Source organism: Cephus cinctus, unplaced genomic scaffold (genome assembly GCF_000341935.2).
Source record: "Cephus cinctus unplaced genomic scaffold, Ccin1 Ccin1_scaffold0638, whole genome shotgun sequence".
NCBI lineage: Eukaryota > Metazoa > Arthropoda > Insecta > Hymenoptera > Cephidae > Cephus > Cephus cinctus.
In genome coordinates this window covers 112828-134401 of record NW_014333277.1, presented here as the reverse complement: position 1 = coordinate 134401, position 21574 = coordinate 112828, and the positions used below count along the sequence as shown (strand labels likewise).

At 46.8% G+C, this 21574-nt stretch overlaps 1 protein-coding gene across 20 annotated transcripts in view; it reads left to right on the top strand.

Annotated features, from left to right (window-relative positions):
• LOC107269371 (lachesin) overlaps positions 1–21574 on the top strand; it is a 124785-nt gene that overhangs the window by 33239 nt on the left and 69972 nt on the right. The window contains exon 1 of one of the 20 annotated variants that reach the window (XM_025086679.1): positions 10347–10517. The exons of the other annotated variants lie outside the window; for them this stretch is intronic. The gene's annotated coding sequence lies outside the window, so the exon portion shown is untranslated. Of the gene's footprint in view, positions 1–10346; positions 10518–21574 lie in introns of those variants that run through there. 20 annotated transcript variants of the gene reach the window in all.

Here is a 21574-nt window from a genome sequence, read left to right as displayed (position 1 = left end):
GGTGGCTTTCTTCGCGAGGGAGAAGATGCGCACGCGGGACTGCGGATATTATCAGTAATGCCAGAGAGGTTGGTTCGGAGGGTTAGGAAGGATGGGTGGCCGAAGGTAGGAAAGAGTAAGAGCATATAGGTGTAAGGAGTTAGCACGAGAGAGATAGAGATGGAAAAAGGAAGAGAGAGATCTAAGAATAAGGTATACGAACGGGAATAAGGAAGAAATGAAGCGAACGATAAAATTATCATAGTCCTTTGGCCCCTGAGTTACGTTAATCCGCGTGGCTGATAACTAACGCCATACCCGGCTGGAATATACAGGGACGGTCCACGGGGAGAGAGTGAGAGAGAGAGAGAGAGAGAGAGAGAGAGAGAGAGAGAGAGAGTGAACGGAGGATAAAGAAAAGTTTTCCTTTGGTTCGCATTCGGAAAATATATGAATTGAACTCGCACTTTTGAAAACTCAATTGAAGCCGCCGGGCTTCAAACTCGAGAGCGTCGCGCAGCTTTAAATTCCCTTGCATTTTGCGCGGGAATATTGTAAATTTCAAACTCAAATTTATTTCACTCTTTTTCTTTAGGTGTCTCCTCGTCCCTGGAAATTCCTAATACTCGATCGAGCTATTTTGGAAAATATGAAAAAAAAAAGTCAAACCCTCTCTTCTTTCAACCTCTATGTGAACCGGTTGACCAATCCGGGCTGTTATAAACAATTTTTTTTTCTTTTTTCTCAAGAGTCCCCGCACCCCTCCTTTTCTCCTCCAACGTCTCATTTTACTTAACCCGGATATCACGCACTGGCTCAATCTCCTCGCACCTTGCATAGCAATGGCCATAATGCCATAGTCGTGAGTTGTGAGATTTTTTGTCAGTGCCATTACGTAAGGTACCGGTATCGCTGTCATATATTCTCCAGAGATAAGGTCGTCGAGTATAGTTCATGAAGGAATCTCCGAATATTTAAATTTTTCCTAGTTCATATATATATATATATATATATATATATGTCCCACTAGGTATTCCTTTATTCTCACTGTTGCGCGATCGTAATTCCAGATATACGGAGCATCGACTTGACTGTACTACGTGCAAAGGGAGGAAAATCACATTTCACGTTTGAGTACGGCGTTTAAGGCATACACACATGATTCATGTGTGGATGAGATTTTACAAGTATAAAATCTTTTCACGTTAAAACAATATACGGACTACCGATAACTGTCACAATGCACTAGCCAATTCTTTGCACCAGCCAAGTGCATCCCAGACCTATCCCACCGTATGCATTTCGTATGGCAACGGACCGAGGGTAGGTCATGGTCGCTTCGAGGTTAGCTAAGATAACTATTAAAAAGAAATATATACATATACAGCTGTAAATAAATTCAAGATAAAAAAAAAAGGACTTTCTTTTTGCCACAAAAATAATCGCATTTATTTGTCTGCTGCAATATGAAGTGCAGGTGCAGGATTGATTTATAGCGAGTAGTCTAGCGGCACGTGAAGTGGATATACGTTATTGCATTTTCGCTGCAGTTACCTACCTTACCCGCCTTACCCGAGCGCCCGTGCAACGGCGGTGCTACAGTACTCGGCTGCAGCCATGAAATATTGCGCCACGTAGCGCATCGCGTTTCTTAAAGGATTCGCGAATCGCTCGAAAATTTCGAGATGAAAAATAGATTTTTCGCAAAGACAAAAAATTTTTTACATCCCTTCAAATCGCTACCACCAAATCTAACGTACTTGCCACGAGTCCCAGCGCACGTCCAAGGTACGAATTATCCAGCCGTCGCCCCATGGACATGGGCGGACACGCATCGAGCGACGTAAAGAAAGTTTTACGACGCCCAAACTATTCCCACGGAGTTGTACGCGGAACGTGTACGCCTGCGTGTACTCAAGCTGCACCGAGGACCTCCTCGAAATGCAAATCGCCGGCACGTGGTAGGACCCCGAGTAATTTTTAAAAAATTTTCAAACTATTTCGAGACTCCACGCCAGGCCGTACTTCCTTGTGTTCGCCGGCCGCGTAAAAGCCAGCACACCCGTTTGGCCAAGAACGCGTACACTTTGGGTATCGTGAGAATGCAGGATAAATTCAGCGTTCACCCCAGAAACGTATAATCAACGTACACCGTATAAAGCACATATAAAAATCCATACCGTACAAGGCTGATTGGCAGCTAGTCATATACACCTTTCACCGATACGCAACCCAATGTCTTAGAAGGTCCAGTAGGATGCTGCACGTGACTCAGCGCAGTGTAGGAGCAGACGCAGGCGAAGTGCGAGTCCGCGAGAGTCTCTCTCTTCGTTCCCTTTGTAAAATCGATGCCAAGGGTAGATAGTCGTGACGCGTCGGAAGGTGCACCCTGGTTCCCATGCGACCCTCGGGGACGCCGGCAGTCGATATTCCTCAAGGAATCCGAGACGTCGCGAATATTCCTGAATGCTGGGAGACATAGATAGGAGGTTCGACGGACTTTTGAAGACGCGTATACTCTGCTTAAATGAAGCATGGCTGACGGATACAAGGGAGATACGGTCCAAGTGGATCGACTGGATAATTTTTACCCTGTGTGAGGCGTGCTTCGCTGTAGGGGACCGAAGGGAGGTGCAGCTGGAGTAACGAGGTGCAACTGCATCCCATTGCAGCTCCAGGGGTAGTGCAAACGCCAGGGACGCTCGTATGGGAACTTTTACGTCCTCCTCCTCCTCAACCACCACCCTCCTTCCTTTTGCACCCTTGTTTTTCCTTTTCGCTTTTACGACCCCCCCCAGTTTCCAGTGGCCGTGCTTTTTTTTTTTTTAATTCTCCACCACTACGGCTGCCAATTGGACCGCGGCGAAATTGCAATGGCGCACCCTTAAGCGCGTGGCTACCCCTGACAGCCAGAACGGAAGTGGACAGCTGCATCCGGCTGTACCGTTTGTCTTGAGCGCCGTGTGGAGCCACTGTGAGATGATGGGAACAGGAGGGGGGGGATTCGCGATTTCACATGAAAACCCTCCCCTCGAGAATCGTTTCCCGAGGGGGAGGGGGGATGTCACCGCGAATACCCACCCCCTCCGATAGCACTCAGGGGCGAATCGCTTTTTTGTCCCTGAAACAATTCCGTCCCTGGACCATTGCCCGCTCTTTCTGTTCTCTTCCTCTTTATCCCCCCTTCGACTACCTTCCCCGCCCCCCCGCTTTTCATCCCTTTCACCCTTTACTGGATTTCTCGACTTGTCCTTCACTCCTGCAGACTCTCCCTCTGGCTTCAACTTCTTTTGCAACGGGTACCACCCCCCCCACCCCACTTCCCCCTATCAACTTTCGCAGCATCCACGCCCAGCTCCTCTCGCGTCTATATTTCTCGGGAGATCGGATCGCGCAAAAAGTCTAATTGTATAAAGGATGCTCGCTGGGACGGAAGGTGGTCCAGGAAGGTTGGAATTACATCTGTCGTTTGGATAACGTGAAAACTGTTATCAGTGATAATTTTTGTGATAATTTGAAGAAAAAAAAGAGAAAAAAAAAGAAAGGTCCGCGTTCCTTTCTCAGTTATAACGTAAGATGTAATTATACTCGGCTTCGATTTATCTCGTGCGATACTCACGGGGCAGATCGATGATCAAAGATACGCTTCGGAGATAATGGGGAAATATGATCGAAGATCGGGTGTAATATCGTAGGATTAGAGGTTAGTTAGCTAAGGGGAATTAATTAAAATGCCAACTAATCCGAGACGAACCTGATCGTGCATAAACCTTGATTTGAATTAGCTTAAGTGCACCGGCTACCTCACTGTCCTGATAATACCCCTTTGCCGCATCCCTCAAGAGAAAGGGACACCTAATGGTCCAGGGCTCTCGCATAAATCATCCCTCGTTAAGGTAATCTTCGACCAGCATCAAATCTCGCACAGTCAACAGTGCGTTTTGCACGGTTACAGCGTGTACAATGAAACGACCTGTAGGGAGTCCCGCGATAAGAATATAAGTACCGTAAAGATTGATAAGGCCAGATCGTGTATTACAATTGTATACGGAATTGTCTGTGGGAGTAATACAAAATCCTATAGCGGGGTGAAATATATAATTTCGAATGATCGAAGTGGCGATAAAAATGTTGAAAAAATATTTTTTTCCCTCTCTTATATTCGGCCATAAATAATAAATCGAGAGTCCCAAAGTGGATTCGTGTGCCGCCCTCGGTGCTTTCCGAATTCCACGAGTTTAATTCCCCGGACGTAAAGGGGAGCGTGCTACGTGCTAATTTGAATAACAGCCCAACAAATATTAATTTAGGCCCGGTCTTCCCTACCCGCCTTCGTAGTTTTGCTAGGCGGCCTCAAAAACGGTACCTTACCTACCCACCTACCCACCTACCCACCTACCCACCTACCCACTTACTCACCTACCACGAACCAAGCTCTACCTTCCAACCACCTACGTACCTACTACGAAGCGGCAGCACAGCCTTAGATTAACTTGGTTGCTTCTGACTAAGTTTTCCTCCTCTCAAACGTACACGAATGTTGCTCGACTTGACTTTATGCCAAAAGCGACACCCTGCGCTGTTGGTACAGACGGCGGTTTAAATGAATACGAATGAAAGTGAATTAACGCAAAATTATAAAGGGACAAAGCCATACCCTGTTATTTCATTAGAAAACATTTATCCACTCACTGTTCATAGTACCAGTTGCTCGATGTATTCATTTATTTGCGCTTCGTTTATACTTGTTTTTTTTTTCTTTCCAAGACCCAACCAAACCTTCGTTCGTTACTGTCATCGGCACAGCCTGTCCTCCCGGACCCACCCACGTGTACCTGAACATTCGCTACTGTCGATTGCCTTTCAAGTGAAACCCACCGCGTGAACGATAGTTGGCAACGTAACGAAAGCGTTCAGTTAGAATTTGCGAAATGATATTTTAGCCGGCAGTTAAATTGGTCCTCCGTTAACTTTTCACGAGTATTTGCGAATTATCGATAGACCGATAGGCCCACCGAACAAATTGCACTCGAGTGTCAGTCGATAAATGGCTGACAGATTTTATGGCTCGTGAAGTCATTGAGAAAAAAAAAATATATATATATATATGTGTATATAGTCTCCTCATCCACCGGTCACCGCAGTTAACGCGACGAATTTATCATTGACCCGAGTGTCAATTACGTACCCACTGATTTTGGCAGTATAAATTTGCAATGTCCCGTAGGACACCTGTAAATTCACCAGTACCCCTCACCGCCGTACATCGATTGCATGTAAAAATATTACAATGTCAGATCTCCAGTAAAACTGACATCGTGATCTCGTCACGAGTGATACCAGTCGAAATAATAATAATAATAATCAGTTTCATCTGAAACGTGCGTTACGGCCTTGCAACGTTAACCGTACAAATTTATCCATTCCGCATACCGATAAGCATTACCTTGACTACCCGTATAAGATGCAGGTGTCCTGTATACATTGCCACGTGTTCGCAACGTGGATTAAACGTCAGCGAGTTACCGATATTGGACTATAGTGTCATAGAGAGAAATGTACAAAGATAATGGTCGTTAGCCTTTTAGAAGAGCCGTATAAGCTGTTTCTTTTTAACAGGCGAACACGTGCGTTTCCTTAGCGGGTATAATTCGATTGGACTTTACAATCGGTAACGTGGGTAGCGGAGATTCTCTCGGGGGAGCGACGGGGGGGTTCAACGATAAAAATACGTGACGTAACAAGCCCGGGGGGGTGCTTCGTAAAATTTTATCCGAATTAAGGGCAGATAACGTTTCAGCAGTAACAACCGGCATGGAATCGGTGCTTCCAGTCAGTCGAGAGCCAATGGGGTCGGGCGAGCGTAACAGATTCTAATGGTTATGCTTACGGTTATGGGTGAGCGTGGAAAAATTTTTCTAATTACTTCGGAATATCGGGTTCGTTAAGGTTATTACCCTTGTGGCTGGCTGATATTGCCGTGGACCGTTCTTAGCTTGGCTACGGAGTTAATCTGGGTGATTAGTCACGTCAGCCCTAACAGTCATACCGGGAAGGATCGAGATAGGAGCATTGCGAGTGATTTCAGGCCTTTTCTTATTTTCTCTACTTGGTCCATTTCCCAAGCCGTACCTTTCGTATATACATATGGATTTTATATAGATACATACCCCACGCGGCTTGTCCAGCACTTTTCTACCGTCTGCTTGAATATTAAATAGGCTCGAATTCGTCGGCGTTGTCGCACGTGGCTTTGAATATTTCAGAAGCTTCAGACCTGCCCTAGGAAATTACTCGGATGCTGAGGCTCTGCTCTCCCTTGTCCCTGGGCTACATCGTTTACGATCGCTTCTAGGGGGCTTGGGGGGGTTCAATGGCTGAAGCAGGAGCTGCTGGACCACATCCTTGGTCGTGGGTGCTGGTTACCTTAATTTTTGTAAACAATTCTTTTTGAACCTCATCTATCGGTCTTTTAAGAGCGACTACGTTAAACGGAGGTAAGGTAGGTAAAGCAGTGAAATGGACGCGTCCGAGTGAGACGGAAGATGCCGGCAAAGTTAGCCCGAGGACTTCGCAAGCCTCAACTCCGGGGCCGATGCGGGACCGAGGAGAGAGAGAGAGAGACGGAGAGTGGACAAAGTAATAAAGTTGATGGGAATGAAGGAAAAAGGAGCCGAAAAAAAAAAAAGAGAGAGAGAAAAGGACGTAATGAAATGGAAAAGTTTCGGGCGGCTCTTCGCGTAATGGCTGGTAATCGAATTAAAGAATCAAGAATTTCCAGGCAACGACGTGAAACGAGCAAGTTACTTCCGGGATGGATATATACTTGGCATTAAGATGTGGGGGGTCCAGCGTCAAGTGAGCCAATATCAGATATATCGGGAAATCGTATATATATATATATACGAGCTGGTAACGTGGATACATTTTTTTCACCCCACTAAGAAGGGACGAAATTAAAGGGGACTACGTGGGGCGAAAGGAGATTCACTCTTTGGGCATCTTATCGAGGACCTCTTCGGCATGTTGATAAGGCTCCAGTCACGGAGGCGCATTCGCAATGGGCTCCATATTGCCATTATGAATTTTAAGCACCGTTACCCACAGGCTGCTCTTGGCTCTGGAATTTCCCAGGAAACAATCTTTACTCGGACACACCGGGGTTCCAGTCTATAGTCTGCTCCGACACGTTCATTGACACTTGCGCAATTAACCTTAGAATACTTCTGCGTAGCGACTGGGACCACAGCCAAAGCCCAGCACTGCAAGGCAGTAGCCTGGCTCAGGCATGGCTACCACTTCGCAACCCATGCTCTCGCCCCCTATTGCCAACCCCAATGATTTGTAGTTCGGCACGTATCCTCGTGTTTAGAGTCTCGGGCTGTTTGGGGCTTTGCTCCTGGGGGATACTTTGACCCTCGAGAAGCAGAGGAGCGAAGGAGTTTTCGTGTTAGGTTGGTAGTGGCCGTAGAGGGGGTGGAGAGGGCGGGGGGGGGTCCTTGGTGCGGACTAAGGTTGATTTGTAGCCTGATAACAACCTCCGTCGTCGCAGCCCTCGTGAATTAAGACGCGTCGACGTCGGGTCATCCTTCGCACTGGGTACATGGTGTCAAACGCAAAATGCCGATCAACTGATCCTCCGTGGTTTTAGTCCTTCGGGCTGGGATTGCTAGGCTGCTTGGGTCATTGATAATCCTATCTATTATCGTTGTAGGCTCGTTTGTCAGACACGAGTTTAGCTCGTCTTTCGGAACACCTTCGTCAACCCCGTTTTATGCTTCCGTCCTCCTTTCTCTTCCGGTAGAGGAGTTCGGACTTCGTCGGCAGACGGGGGACTAACCTTGACTTCGTGACGTGGCCAGTCCGTGCTTTTTAAAAATTTCATAGAATCTAATCACGAATTTTTTGCGATTTTTTTCTCATTTAAGGATCTCCTGATAAGAGATTATGCAGATCTTACGAACGTCTTGATACGAGTGATAGGCAAGCTGTGACGAAATTTTGAAAGTACAGAGTGCAAAATTTTTGTAATATTCGAAAAAAGATTTCAAGTACAGATTAAAGTTGATCACTGTTGGACTGGGTAATTGCCACGTGGCTTAAGCTATTCCCGCGTTAATCGCACAGCATCCGCGTAGGCGCTTCGCTCGAGATGGACCCTTGACGAGAAATCCTACTAGGAGAGATTAGCAAGATTCGATCGCAAATTCGACCACCAACGAGATAATTGGCTACGGGGCGAGGGTCCAGCTGGATGCTGGACATCAAAGATTTGGTCCATGCCGTTTGTCCGTAAACTTAAAACACATATATATACATACATGGTGTACAGGACTTGGACCGAATATCACGTGGATCCGGATTCTGGCCATATAGACAGATCAGGGATGAGGGGGAGACGGAGGGGGCTGAATGCTAGTGGCGGAAGGAGGGAATGAGAACATTATAAAAAAAAAAGCTAAGAGAATACCAGAGCACAGAGAACACTTGAAACAGCAGTAGTCGCTGTTGCAAATACGGTTTGGCCTGGACTGAGAAACAGCGAGAATCTCATTTCACGTTGAGCGCGTATCTCGACCGCTCTGGTCCGGATATCCTATTACCCAGGATTCCCTATCGTGTGCACGGACAGTTAATCGTTACCGATTTACCCGATTTCACTTCGCGGCCTTGACGTCTTCTTTGCCATTCGCTCGATCTGTATCGTCACCTACGTTTTGCACGTGGATGAAAAAAAAAGAGATTTTTTGAAATTTCTCAAATTCAAACCTACAAATCCTTTTTGAACCCGGCCCCCTTCATCTATTTTCCAACTGCTCTTGGCATTTCTGTCTCACCATTACGTACTCCATTTTCTTTCTTATCAGGAAAACCTTCTTATCGTTGTCCATTTCTTTTTGTCTCCCGCGAACTATCTATAGCTATACATGCACTATACCCAATGTGAATATCCTATACCTATAGAACTGGCTTCCTACCTTTGATTCCCCTACCCCACAATTGGCTGCCTTGCTTCGCCTGTTTTCATCCCTCCACTTCTCCTTCCCTCCCTCTCTCTCTCTCTCTCTCTCTTTCCCTCTCGCTCTACCACAACCCCCGGCGTTTAATTCATCGGATGGAAATTTACATATAAAATAAATAAACAAACGCTTTATTCCACATCCCGCTTTTAATATTCAAAAAGCCCGCTCATACGGACGTTGAATAATATTTCGTATATGTTTTCCCCTTGTTTACGTCTATTAACCACTTGGGTGATTTGGATTTCGATGACGGCGACCGTACGTTATACATCTACCCAGAGGTTGAAAGTCGCTGGCATTAACTTACTCGTTAATACTGGCCAAGCTGCGGGGCATTTCTATTTCGTCTAGACACGCGAATCGCGTCACTACGAGGCCAATGGCAACTTGCAGCTGCAACCGCACACGTTTACAGAGTTTACGTCCTGGAGAAACTATACAGTGCGCCGCCCGAGTAAAAATTATTTAGTATGCAGTGGGATCTGCCAAGTGAGTTTATCGCTCGAAAGAAATGTATATATATATACCCAGTGGGACTCTATCGCACTGCGGGAATACATTCAAAAATGCACGAGCAGAATCTATGGGGCCGGTATAGCTCAGGTCCGTGCTATACCTCCGGTACGCGATGGGTACAGGTGAAACATGCCTAAGCTACACGGCGTTGCGTAATTGCGCGAACGTCTGCCGGGAGTGAAAAAGAAAGAAGAGAAAAAGTGACTCACCACTGGGTCTTCTTCTTCATCTCGATTTTCCTGCTTCGGAGATCACGTGCTGGTCCTCGGACCTGGTTCAGCCTTCGGTACTCGTCAGGCTCCCAGCTGATCTTCCACGTCACTTTTGCACTACACGTGTTTTCGGATACGGACTAGTCGGTCGCTTCAGACCAGATTCAAGGCCGCGGATATTCGCGCGAAGTTACGCGATTTCGGAGGCTGGGTTAAAGGATCAGGAATATAGATCAGTTGATGACGATAGAGATGATCAATAATTTTGACAGATCTTACAGTTGACACCGATACAGGAAACCGACCCTTGAAGACTAAGGTCCAGGTACAAATATTCTTTCGTACGCGAGACAATGTCGATCCTATTGTCGAGCACTGATTGGCTGGCATCCCCACTCTGGACTATTGTTGACATTTACTATACAAATTGTTATCAAAAATTGAATTGACCTTGAGTCGCCTAAGGAAGAATGTTTTTACGTTTCCGAGGGTCAGTTTCCTATATCGGTCCCGCGTGTGAACTATAAGATTTTTCATAATCCTCAAATTCATCTCCCTTTATATCTCAGCCTCCGAAATCGCGTAACAGTGGAGCCTCGCGCGAATATCCGCGGTCCTGAATCTGGTCTGAAGCGACCGACTAATCCGTATCCGAAAACACGTGTAGTGCAAAAGTGACGTGGAAGATCAGCTGGGAGCCTGACGAGTACCGAAGGCTGGACCAGGTCCGAGGACCAGCACGTGATCTCCGAAGCAGGAAAATCGAGATGAAGAAGAAGACCCAGTGGTGAGTCACTTTTTCTCTTCTTTCTTTTTCACTCCCGGCAGACGTTCGCGCAATTACGCAACGCCGTGTAGCTTAGGCATGTTTCACCTGTACCCATCGCGTACCGGAGGTATAGCACGGACCTAAGCTATACCGGCCCCATAGATTCTGCTCGTGCATTTTTGAATGTATTCCCGCAGTGCGATAGAGTCCCACTGGGTATATATATATACATTTCTTTCGAGTGATAAACTCACTTGGCAGATCCCACTGCATACTAAATAATTCCTACTCGGGCGATCTTAGCAAATTCGGACGGTGTACCAAATCAGCCAGGACTCTGTAACCAGAAGCTTCCTATACGTTGACCTATGCTTAGTTACGTATTGCTGTATACAGATACGGGATATATCCCAATAATATATCATTATAGATATTGGCAACAACTTACACCAAAGCATATATATATATATATATATATATATATATATCCAGCAATGAATATCATTGGCTCAACATCTCGGGATCTCTGCATATGTGGGAAGTATCTCTCTTTAGCGATGCGGGAGGAAGGCTTTGCCAAGTTTCGCGAGGACGTGTTAATTTAATAAGCTAATTTGGAGTCGCTCCAATGCTCTGAGGTTTCTGGTTTCTGTCCAGGACCAAATTCGCCTCGCGTCGAGGCATCGAATAATTAATTAATTATCCAATAACGTAGGTACGGGGGGCGCCCGTAGACGTATACGCCACTGTGGATCTTCTTCGATTTTCTCAAACAGAGCCTGGACCACCCTGCTCCATTATTCGTACATCCCTTGTGCATTATCGTGTCATTTCTAATTGTCCATTCCTGCGGTGCCTCCCCATTCGACCACTATGCCCGGTGCACCCTGGTCAAACCTGGTACTGCCTAAGGTCCAGCCAGGGCAGTATCACTGTAGCACTACTGGACCAATCAGAGTATTGAATCTGCCTTATCCAATGCAGGGAGATAAGCGTTATAAATGCCAGTTGTACCAAGGAGACCGGATAGGGGATCAGGGGTAGATCGTGCCTGGGGTAGACAAAGCCAGACGATGCAGTTGGGCAAGGAGAAGGATAACCGGAAGTAGGGATGAAATTGGTAATGGGAAATTTCGTATCGAAGGTTCGGAAATTTCTTTATCATCCATCCCTTTGGTACTTTGGTTAATTATTAATGAAAATATCAAGTTCGATTTCATCATTAACATAGCCACGCTATAGGGTGTTAAAATTAACTCGGATCGATACTCTTCGTATCTTACAATATTAATTTGCCACCTGACCAACGTACGACAGTCGCTTTCAATAATGGCGGTTTATACACGTGTATGGCCTATTGATCTGTTATTAATGTCTTATCAAGAATTCGGATACTCGTTGAATTTTTCTAAATCGATTCCCTTACGGACCTTCATTACACTCCACTTTCAGGGTACCCGGTACAGGCTTGTTTTCGTACCAGGTCTAATCACTGGTCAATTGGACCTGGTAACTTTGATCTCGGTATACACTTGCCGAATGCCTGGAATCAAATTGCCACTGATGTACTACGTTGATCGATAATCGTTTCACACCTTGACTCGATACCCTCGTTAGCTCACGCTTGTCAGTTGTGTGTTGACCCCAGCTAGGTACGGCCCTGACATCGATGCCCGTATGCTGGAGCACGTGTTTCGTGGGGATATACCACGAACAGTGATAAGAATGATAACCTTGTCAATGATATCTTTATTATATCTGACAACAGTATAATCCAAAAATTCGGACGGTGGTTTTTTTTTCGTATTACTGTTACCGAGTATAATTTTGTGAAAATTCCTTTTTCTACCCAATTTACTTATTTTCATGAAACTACACTCGAGGGGTCTTCGATACGCAGTAGTCAGCGATGATTGGCGCGATAAGGAAGATAAATAGTTGCACGTATATTTTTTTTTTTTAATTTAATATTTCTTATCCCTTTTTTATTTTTTTTTTCCGCTTCCTTTTACCTTCGCTTCGTGCCGCGTCTCTGTAATTTCAAGCACCTGCATCCTCCTCCTCGTTATCCTTGGCCACCCTGAAATCTCCTTCCTACTGTCCACCGTACGAGTAACGAACGATTTTTTCTCGCCTCAACATTCAGACTGCACTTGGTCGTCGTCCGACTGCATTCTGCGCCTTCGGATGACGCGCGTCGCGAGCCAGTGACTCCGCGAAGACTTTTTCTCTTCGTAAAAGAGAAATTCACTTCCTTATTATTTCACGTGTCTCGGAGTTTCTGATCGTTAGCGCCGGGACATTCATTCCCATGGCTGGACGAGTCCGTAGACCCCTCGGCACGAGGCGGTACAAAATTTTGAAAACTTGCATCGCGACCCCCTCAAGGGTATCCGGGTTCATTATTTTTCGTAAAGATCTTTCTTTTCAACGTGGTACGATTTTTAACGTGTATTTTTTTTTTTCACCTACCTCAATCGCGACGCAATACACGCCGATGCACTTTCAGTGAATGGGGACGCACTAATGCGTTAATCACATAGAGTCAGATGCAACCTGCATTTCTGAATGACGTGATCCTGGTGAATGGCTGTAAAAAATTTTTTTATTTTTCGTGTCTTTAGAAAAAAAAAAAAAGAATATCGATGTGACTCCTCGTTTTCGGTATCGATCGGTATTGTACCATGCTCGTATGACGTGGGCCGGGGAATATTGCACTCCGATGCACTTAGCCTGCACTTTGCGAGGCTCGGCTGCCGCTGCAAAGGGGAAATTAGCTTTAGTCGAAGATGCTGGAAGGATGAAACTTTTGGAGAATCGTGCAGACAGTTGCTTGGGTACGTAATGGGGGTTGGATGAAGGGCGGGGGGATGCTGGGGACCGACTGGGTAGAGTGCCATTTCGCGATTGAATTGTTAATGAGAATTTTAATAGGATTCCTCTAATACGGTGCTTTTACTTGGTTTCGGACAGTGTCAAGGTAAACCATGGTTTCGCGTTGTTACGCTCTGATAACGCTAATCTGTAGTTACTAGCCGTCGCTCGATAGCATTCCAATCTCTATATGTATACTTAGACCCACGTATACGCATATAGAGATATCGGTATACACGGGTATGCCACATTACCGGTAAATCCGTGACAGAGTCGGTCTCGGAACGTTGGCCGCTGCTAAATGCTGGGAAATAGGCGTGCGGTCAAGTTTGAAATACGGATCTGTCCATTGGGCCTGAGATGTTAATACCATAGTCCGGAACATATCCCCGGGGAATCCCCGTAGACCGGGGGAAAAAAAAAAAATGAAAAAGTTGAGGGGATACAATCCAGGACCGGCTCCGCCAATTTGGGATTTTTATTTTCGAATTCGGACCGCGAAACTGTCACGGTCAAAAAGGTATCGCGTCCCTATTACAATATTCCGGACTCCCGGGTACACGTGGATATAATAACGTGTACATAAAAATCGTATATGCACGGCTGGTAGCGATACCTACGCAATATGCCACGAGCACGTGACTTTGTATCCCACGTGGATATTGCAGTCGGCATGAAAACAGTAATCCTCGAGAAGGCGGTCGAACGCGATTTCGGAATAGGAAACTGATGGTTAAACGATCATTTGGACGTTGACTATTCTCCGCGGGTAGTCGGAAAGAACGTCTGGTTAAAGTCGTGTCGGGAAATTCTATGGGTTTACGAGGTATAAGCAGCCAACTGAGATTTCCGATTGACGTTAGAGCGTTACGTGAAAACGCGACTCTGGCGAAGCCTTCGAGTAGTTCGGCAAAGTGTCGCCAGAGGTAGCGGCGGTGCGCAGTTGGAAGTTTCCTAGGGCCGCCGTTACCCAGCGAGAATAAGTACAATGATCGGGTCGTTTCGATGAATCGACGTGTTCCATACATAAATTCAGGTTACTCGCTGGCGAAACGATCGCGCGAGACGCGGAGGTTTATATATACGATGGCGAGTGACGTGAGTAAAACGCGAGATGAGGTCGACTCGAGAACACTCTAGAAGAGTTATTAAATTTGATTACGCCGCGCGGGGTACTACCTGACCTGCGACTATGCAGCAGGCCGAGACAGTCGAGAGGTTGGGATCGGGCGTTTGGTCAGGTTAGACTGGGCTTGACTGTGTACAGAGTCCTTGGACGGATGGCGCGGAGTGCACAACCACGCGTGCTGTGATTCTCAACGTCTGAGCTTCACGTGCGCGACACCAGAGGGCAGGGCGGATGCACGTGGGGATAATTTGACTACGAATACACTCGCAATAGAATATCGTGGAACGAGCTGATATTATACGTAATTGCGAAACTTTGAAGTCTCTGCGACCCGAGATCAGCCCCTTGTATTCTTGTGCGTCTCGGTGGGTGGCTTGGTCGTCGGGTGGGGGTGGACTACGACTGTTGCAATAGGGGCGAACGTATCTCAGCAGACCCATTGTTCGGATGGCACGTGTGGAAAATGGCCGATACCCCACGGTGACGTAGGTTTCTTAGGAATCGATTGGCTCGACTCCAAATTCCATAATCCTTAATGGTTTTTAAGATCGTCCTGTTACGTTGCAATTGGAATTGTTATCGCGATGGGAAAATCGAAAAGGGATGGCTGTGCCAGTCGACAGTGGGACCTTGGCATAACGTCTACTTTAGTTCGTATACTTGGTGTACGGGATAAAAATTGATTTTATGATAACGAGGATGAATTCTTGTGATATATAATATTTTTTTTGTGCATATATATATATGGTTGTGGTACATAGAGTAGAGCCACGTGCGTTGACGTAGGTCAGTGAAATACATCGGGTCGCCAGACAGCCCCATTGTTCGTCTCAACAGGTCCGACGTAGTAAGACAACCGCCTGGTAACGTTCACGCCCGTATAGCGTTGGGCGCCGATACGACCCTTTTGTTTTGGCGAACCACGCGGAGAGAAGCCCCGTTACTCCTGGTTGTTCCAACAGGTCCCGTCTCTGCGATGCTTCGCGACGTATATTATTTCCAGAGCGTCCAATCGTCGATAACCTAAAATCAATGGCAATCGGTACGAAGGCATCTCAATAATGTATTTTGGCATAAACGCTGGAAATAGCAAACGCCTACGACACTGGGGTGTCAGTGGCGCGGACGATATCTGGGCCAGACCCGACTGCGACACTACGTGCTCTGCCGGATAAATCGCGAAGGAGGGTTGCAGTTCGAAATTATTGTTAGACAATGATTTTACGAATTTTGGACATTTTTTTTTAATCCTAGACCCTATCGGGCAGGATCGATGGCTGCTAGGACGATGAGATCGACGCTTTCGTATAATTCGATGTAAAAGGTCTTTTCGTTGTTACGATCCGTGGCGCCATCTGGATTTGAATTTTTTTTTTTTCGCGATTCACGTCGAAAAGTTTCCTAAAAGGGCTCAGACGAACTTGGGCAATACGTAAAGATTTTAATTTCAATCTAACTCCTGATTCCCCTGGTGCATGGGTGGTAACGACCTTTACTCATATTTTTTCAAAAATTTGTTTCATTGCTAAAATTTTCCCAGATTTCTCCACACAACCCTGATATATACGAGGTTATCAATGTACGAGGATTACCGATATTTCCGCACCTCGAGCTATTGGATTCTGTCACGCAATACTTATTAAAGTCTCTCGCGAATGCTTTTGAAACGCTTGATGAATTAGAAGCACGAGGATCGGCCTCTCTGAGTCAAGTATATACACTATATGCATAATATATATATATAAACACGTAAGTACGCCAAGGCAATATCGATCTCACGTGTTGTTCACGAGATTGCGTATACGTACTCGAGTGATATCGGTAACGTTGGTGCCTCGGAAAAGAAAATTAGGTCACAACTTTCGGATAATTCCGTACCGCTTGTACCTTTTAATTTGCCCGAGCGAATCGACAGGATAATTTGAATTAAAAATTCACGTATATAAAATCGGTGCCCGACGACGTCCAAATGGACAGGACACGACTGGGTCCAATAACTTGCCAGACCCGTCCGCCTTTCGGGATCACCGATTTGTACAGTGCGTTAATATTGTCGTATGACTTCCAATGAGTCCCAGTCCTTATGCCGAGTCCACCCGGTGACGTTTCTTCAATAACAACAGCACGCGCGATCGGCCCCATAACGATTCCATTACAGTTCGGGTCCCGCTTTGTGCCCCAGACCCAAGCCAGACTACAAACAGACTGCTCGACGCGCTATGACCGGCATTCGAACACGCCTCCGCAGCTATTCCCATAAATTATGCCAGCAGAGAACGCTCCGGACGCCACGGCGGAATCTCCGGTTACACCGACGGCCCACGTATCTAATAACAGAGGACATAGTCAACCCTGGTCAATATCGTCATTGAGCTGCTACGTGGGCTCCAGTGCATTAATCAGACACATGCCAAGCCACGATCTTGGAGTTAAGTGCGCAGAGTAGGTTATACCGGGTGGCGTGCGTTAACTGACGGTAACCATCACGACGTAGGATATCGTTGACGAGTATACAGGGTTGCCGATGTATAAATAAATATCGAAAATTTTCCCTGGTAATAAATTCCCATTTGCGCGACAGGCAACGTAACGCCACTGTACGCGAAGGTGATAGAAAATTTTTCGTTGTCCGCCCATCGCACGCTCGGAAAACAACATGGCGCAACGTAACGGCGTAATACGGGCTTGTCGGACAGGTACGCGAGAAGGACGCTTGTCGCCCGGGCAGGTCGAGCGTTAGAATCTCCAAGGAGACCGCGAGAGAGACCTCAGTACCCGTAGGTACCAGCCAGGCTTCGTGCTCCACCATTGGGGAGCCTTGAAGATCTCACCGATGCCCGAAGACCTAAAACGCTACTCTTCTTCTTCTTTTCTCTCTTCCTTCTATTCGTTCTTGGGTCTTTCCCTCTTGCTCTTCCTTCACTCACTCTTTGCCTCTTGACGCTACACATTTTCCCTCTAGCCACTCTACCTTGGCACTCCTCCAGGCCCTGGGCTCTCCGTATCCACGGTAGCAGCAGCCCTTGCCTTACCTTGTCATCCATCTCTCTCTAGCTTCCTTGGTTCTCCTCTTCTCTCTCTCTCTCTCTCTCTCTCTCCCTAACTACTCACTCACTCTCCCCGTTCCCAAGTCTCTCTCGACGAGACTCACTCTCTAGCTCCTGCTCACCCTTACCGGATACTCACCCCCCGAGGCCATCCCACCGCCCGTTTCTTCACCCTGGTAATCTTTCCTCCACTCCGGGCTAGGTGGGCTCTCACTCCCACCGCAGCTGTTGACAAAGCTGTATAACGAGTACCTACCCGGCGTCGCCGGGAAGTAAACGTTTACGAATAGGTGTTGCGAGGCGATTGCTTTTCTTGCCCTTTTTTGTTCTCTTGCTCCTTTATTTTTCTTTCTCGCGGGTCCCTCTCGCGCGACAGTCACGGCACGGGCAAGTGATTAAGCGCAGCCGCGGGGTGCAAGTTGGACGACTTTAATGGCAGTCCCGTATACGGGTGTATGATCTTGCAGAGTGTTAACCTTAGGACGAGCGGGTCGTCGTGTCGCGATTACACTTTGAATCTTCGTTCTGATGCTTTTCCCGTATCTCGATAATGCCCTTATCACTGTTACGAGCGTCGGGACGGGAGCTGCTGTTGCGGGTCTGTGGAAGAGGGGGTCGAAGGTTGAATGTTATTCAGGGGTTGGGCTTTCTATGAGTTAAGAATAGGAAACGGAGTCCATTAGCGCTGGCTGATCTTGCACGACACTCGTTCCGGGTCGCCGACTTACGAAGTTAGCTCGTAGGCCCGTAGCCGGTCTCGTCTAAACGGGTCGTCGTCGCGCCTCACGAAGAAGCCGGCCACGCCCGTCTCCTCTTTCCCGAGGAAGAATGTAATGTGATTTAGGGGGCCATTATGCCAAAGGTGCACTTTCCAAGCGGCGCCTCCATGGGGAGCAACCTCAGAGGCCAGACCTCTGGCTGAGATGTGCGGTGCACCCGAGCGCCGGGCCGGGCCTCGCTGACGATCCATGGGTTATAGTGGTCACGTAGAACGCGGGTAGAGCCCCGTCGCTGGCGTGCGGACCCGGCTTTAACGGATGCCTGCGACTCTCGACCCCGTTAGCGCCGATAACCTTAACACGATATTATTGCAGGGGTCGCACTTTCTAACCACCGGAATTAACGTGACCAGACGACCCGTCTACCGGCTCCGTTCCGGAAGTCGCATTCTCTTGCGGTATTTTTGGTTAATCTTTTTTTTTCACTGCTACTTCGACACCAGTCAATGGAGGCGAATAGGGCCCGGACCCCTAAATTTTGAGTTCAGAACGTGTTTCGTACGTGTCGCCCTAAAGTATCTTCGCGTTCATTATTATAGGTCCGAGTGGCGATACACTTGACTCCTTCTAAAGTTCAGTCCGTTTCGTACAGATGGCATTATTCCATCGTGAGTTTGGACTTTGAGTCAGACTCACAGTAACAAAGTCGAGCTTGTTTTCCCTGGATCTCGTGTCTCTGGGCTTAACCCTCGAAACTTTTCTAGCTTGTTAAGTCCGGCTTGTACGTAGCCAGGGAGTTACTTCCATGGGTTTCTTCCTGGCGGGAAGTTCGAATTAGCCGCTGGGACCATCCTGCGGTCCGATTGCTCCGGCGCAATATCCTGTGACTGTTACGTGGGCTGTGCTCGCGCAAAGACGCAATTGAACTTGTGCCACTTGGAAATTCCATTTCTCCTGACAATATCGCAGAGTTACTTCGCTCCTGCGATTATCCTTAATATCCCCTGGTTCAGAGTCCAGAGTGCGCGTCACCCGTGCCAGGCCCGAGTATAAGGAGCGTGAACGAAAAAAAAAAGAGAATCGAAGAGAAGGAAGTGACGTCACGGATGTAAATTTAGCTTCTTCCAATTATTCGCATTTATCAAATTCTCGGAAACGTATGAATTTTCACTCGTCGACCGCAGCCTCCTTGGTTCTCCTTCGTCGATATATATACATATACAGTATACCATTATCAGAGAAAACCCGTCTCCCAACTGTTAAGTAGGGCAATTCAATTCAACCGACCATGAAGACTACGAACGGTCCAGGTCCTCCGAAAGCCCTTTTAATTTAGCTCAAGGATCAATCCGATTGAACTTCTCAGACATCCCGGCTGTTCGCGCGAATCGAACCTTACGGTAACGACTATGGCCCGTATCCCGGGGAAAGGGCACGTCGCGATCCTATCTTCTGACGTTTCTGCGACCTTCTCCCTCAGTCCCCTCGAATTTCCACGCCGGGACACTTTGTACCTACAAGTAGGCAAATACCCATGTATAAAGACTGGCTGCAGGTGGAGTGCCAAAAGTGCCCGTAATTTGAGGCACCAGCGAATCGGTCAAATCCTTCAGGTCGATCGATGGATCCGATTCCAGGCTGAGGCCGATCGTTCGGTAAACGCACGGAAATGAATGGGTTCCGGCGTCGCTCAACCTGGATGTTAATCGAGCAGGAAAAATGGACGCGTTCCACGCGGACAGGCTGTTGTCCCGTTGAGGCATCTATGATTTTCGAAAGGCTCCTCTAAGGTCCTCCACGTCATCGCGCGCGCTACCCCTTCGTCTCTCCTTCGCCTTTGTGAAACCACACGCGCTCCTCCTGGGATAATGGTGCCGCTTTTCTTGCTCCCTATGGAAGGTATCTCCCTTGCCGGATTCTTTGTGAACTTTTCAAAGGGAACTCTGTGTCAGCGCATCGGACTTTGTTCGCGGGCCTATACCTTCCTTTCAATAACAGCAGCTACCGCCTCTACGATTTCGTCTCTATATAGGTATATGGACGGCGGTGTGCACGTATATTGCAATAAGTCGCAATAAATCGACAAATACGGGAAACTAGTATTTTATTTGTAATGCCAATCTGCCTATATATATATATACTTACTGTGTACATAACGTATCGATTCAATGCCTCTTCACTCTGGACCGTGTGGAAGTCGGTCGCTTCAAAAGAAATTCAATGCGACTCGTTATCGGGTATCGTATTTTTTTATAATTTGAAATTTTTTTTTTTTTTACACTTCGAGCTACAACCTCGAGCTCCTCCGAAGTCGGTTAGAAAGTATCCGTGGCAAGGCATTGAAAGCGAAAGGATTGAAATACGGACGAGCTCCATTCGATTTGAAATACAACGACAAAGAACTTTTAGCACGGACTGTCTTTGCGCAGTTTTATAACGATCAGCGAAATTGTACGGACGATATTTTTTTTTTTCAATTTTTGCGAATTGACGTTTTACTATATTTTTTTTTTTCTCAATACGATTCCGATAAACCTGTTTCAGGAAATTTTCGATAAACGGGGATTTTTATCCTTGTCCTTATCGGGTATTAAGTGTTCGATTACCGTTGAATTTATTTTAGCTATCGTAACCTGAACAGAAACAGCTGCCTGCGACGAATCGAGCCTCCGGCAAAGTTCAGTCGGTCACAGTGAAGTTTTATCACGTAAACTTGAACTCTAGCCAACCGTCCCGAAATGCATAGCGACTCCCACTGGTCGCCTAATTAATTCCATTGTTTTCCATTATCGCTATAAATCGAAGCATTTTGACGTATTATTTATCCACGAAGCCAGCTATCTACGGGTACATGGAAATCCGAGACGCGTCACTTTCGCGTCACGTTGTATACAACGTTACACAGCAAAGCATGCAGAGTCTGCACGCCGTAGATGGAGAGTCACGAATTTACGTACGGAGTGACAGGAGGGTAACGCGTAGTGACTATATACGAGAGATCACATATTAGGATACATATCAGTCTCCGTCCCACGTGTGTATCTGCACGTGCGAGCACTGTTCTGGCTCGGTTCAATTATTGTTACATAAGCGCCCAATGGCCGTGACGTTTCCCAAATCGGTTATGCAGCATCCTGTCGATCCGAAATGTCACGGGGTCATTCGTCATCGGCAGGTGTCGGTTTGATGGTGGAAAAAAAAAAAAATACGAGAATGACATAAATTATCAATCAAGAGTTTCAGTGACGTAATACATATATCTCGAACGATGAACACGGTACGCCTAAGGATAAAGAGCCCGATCGA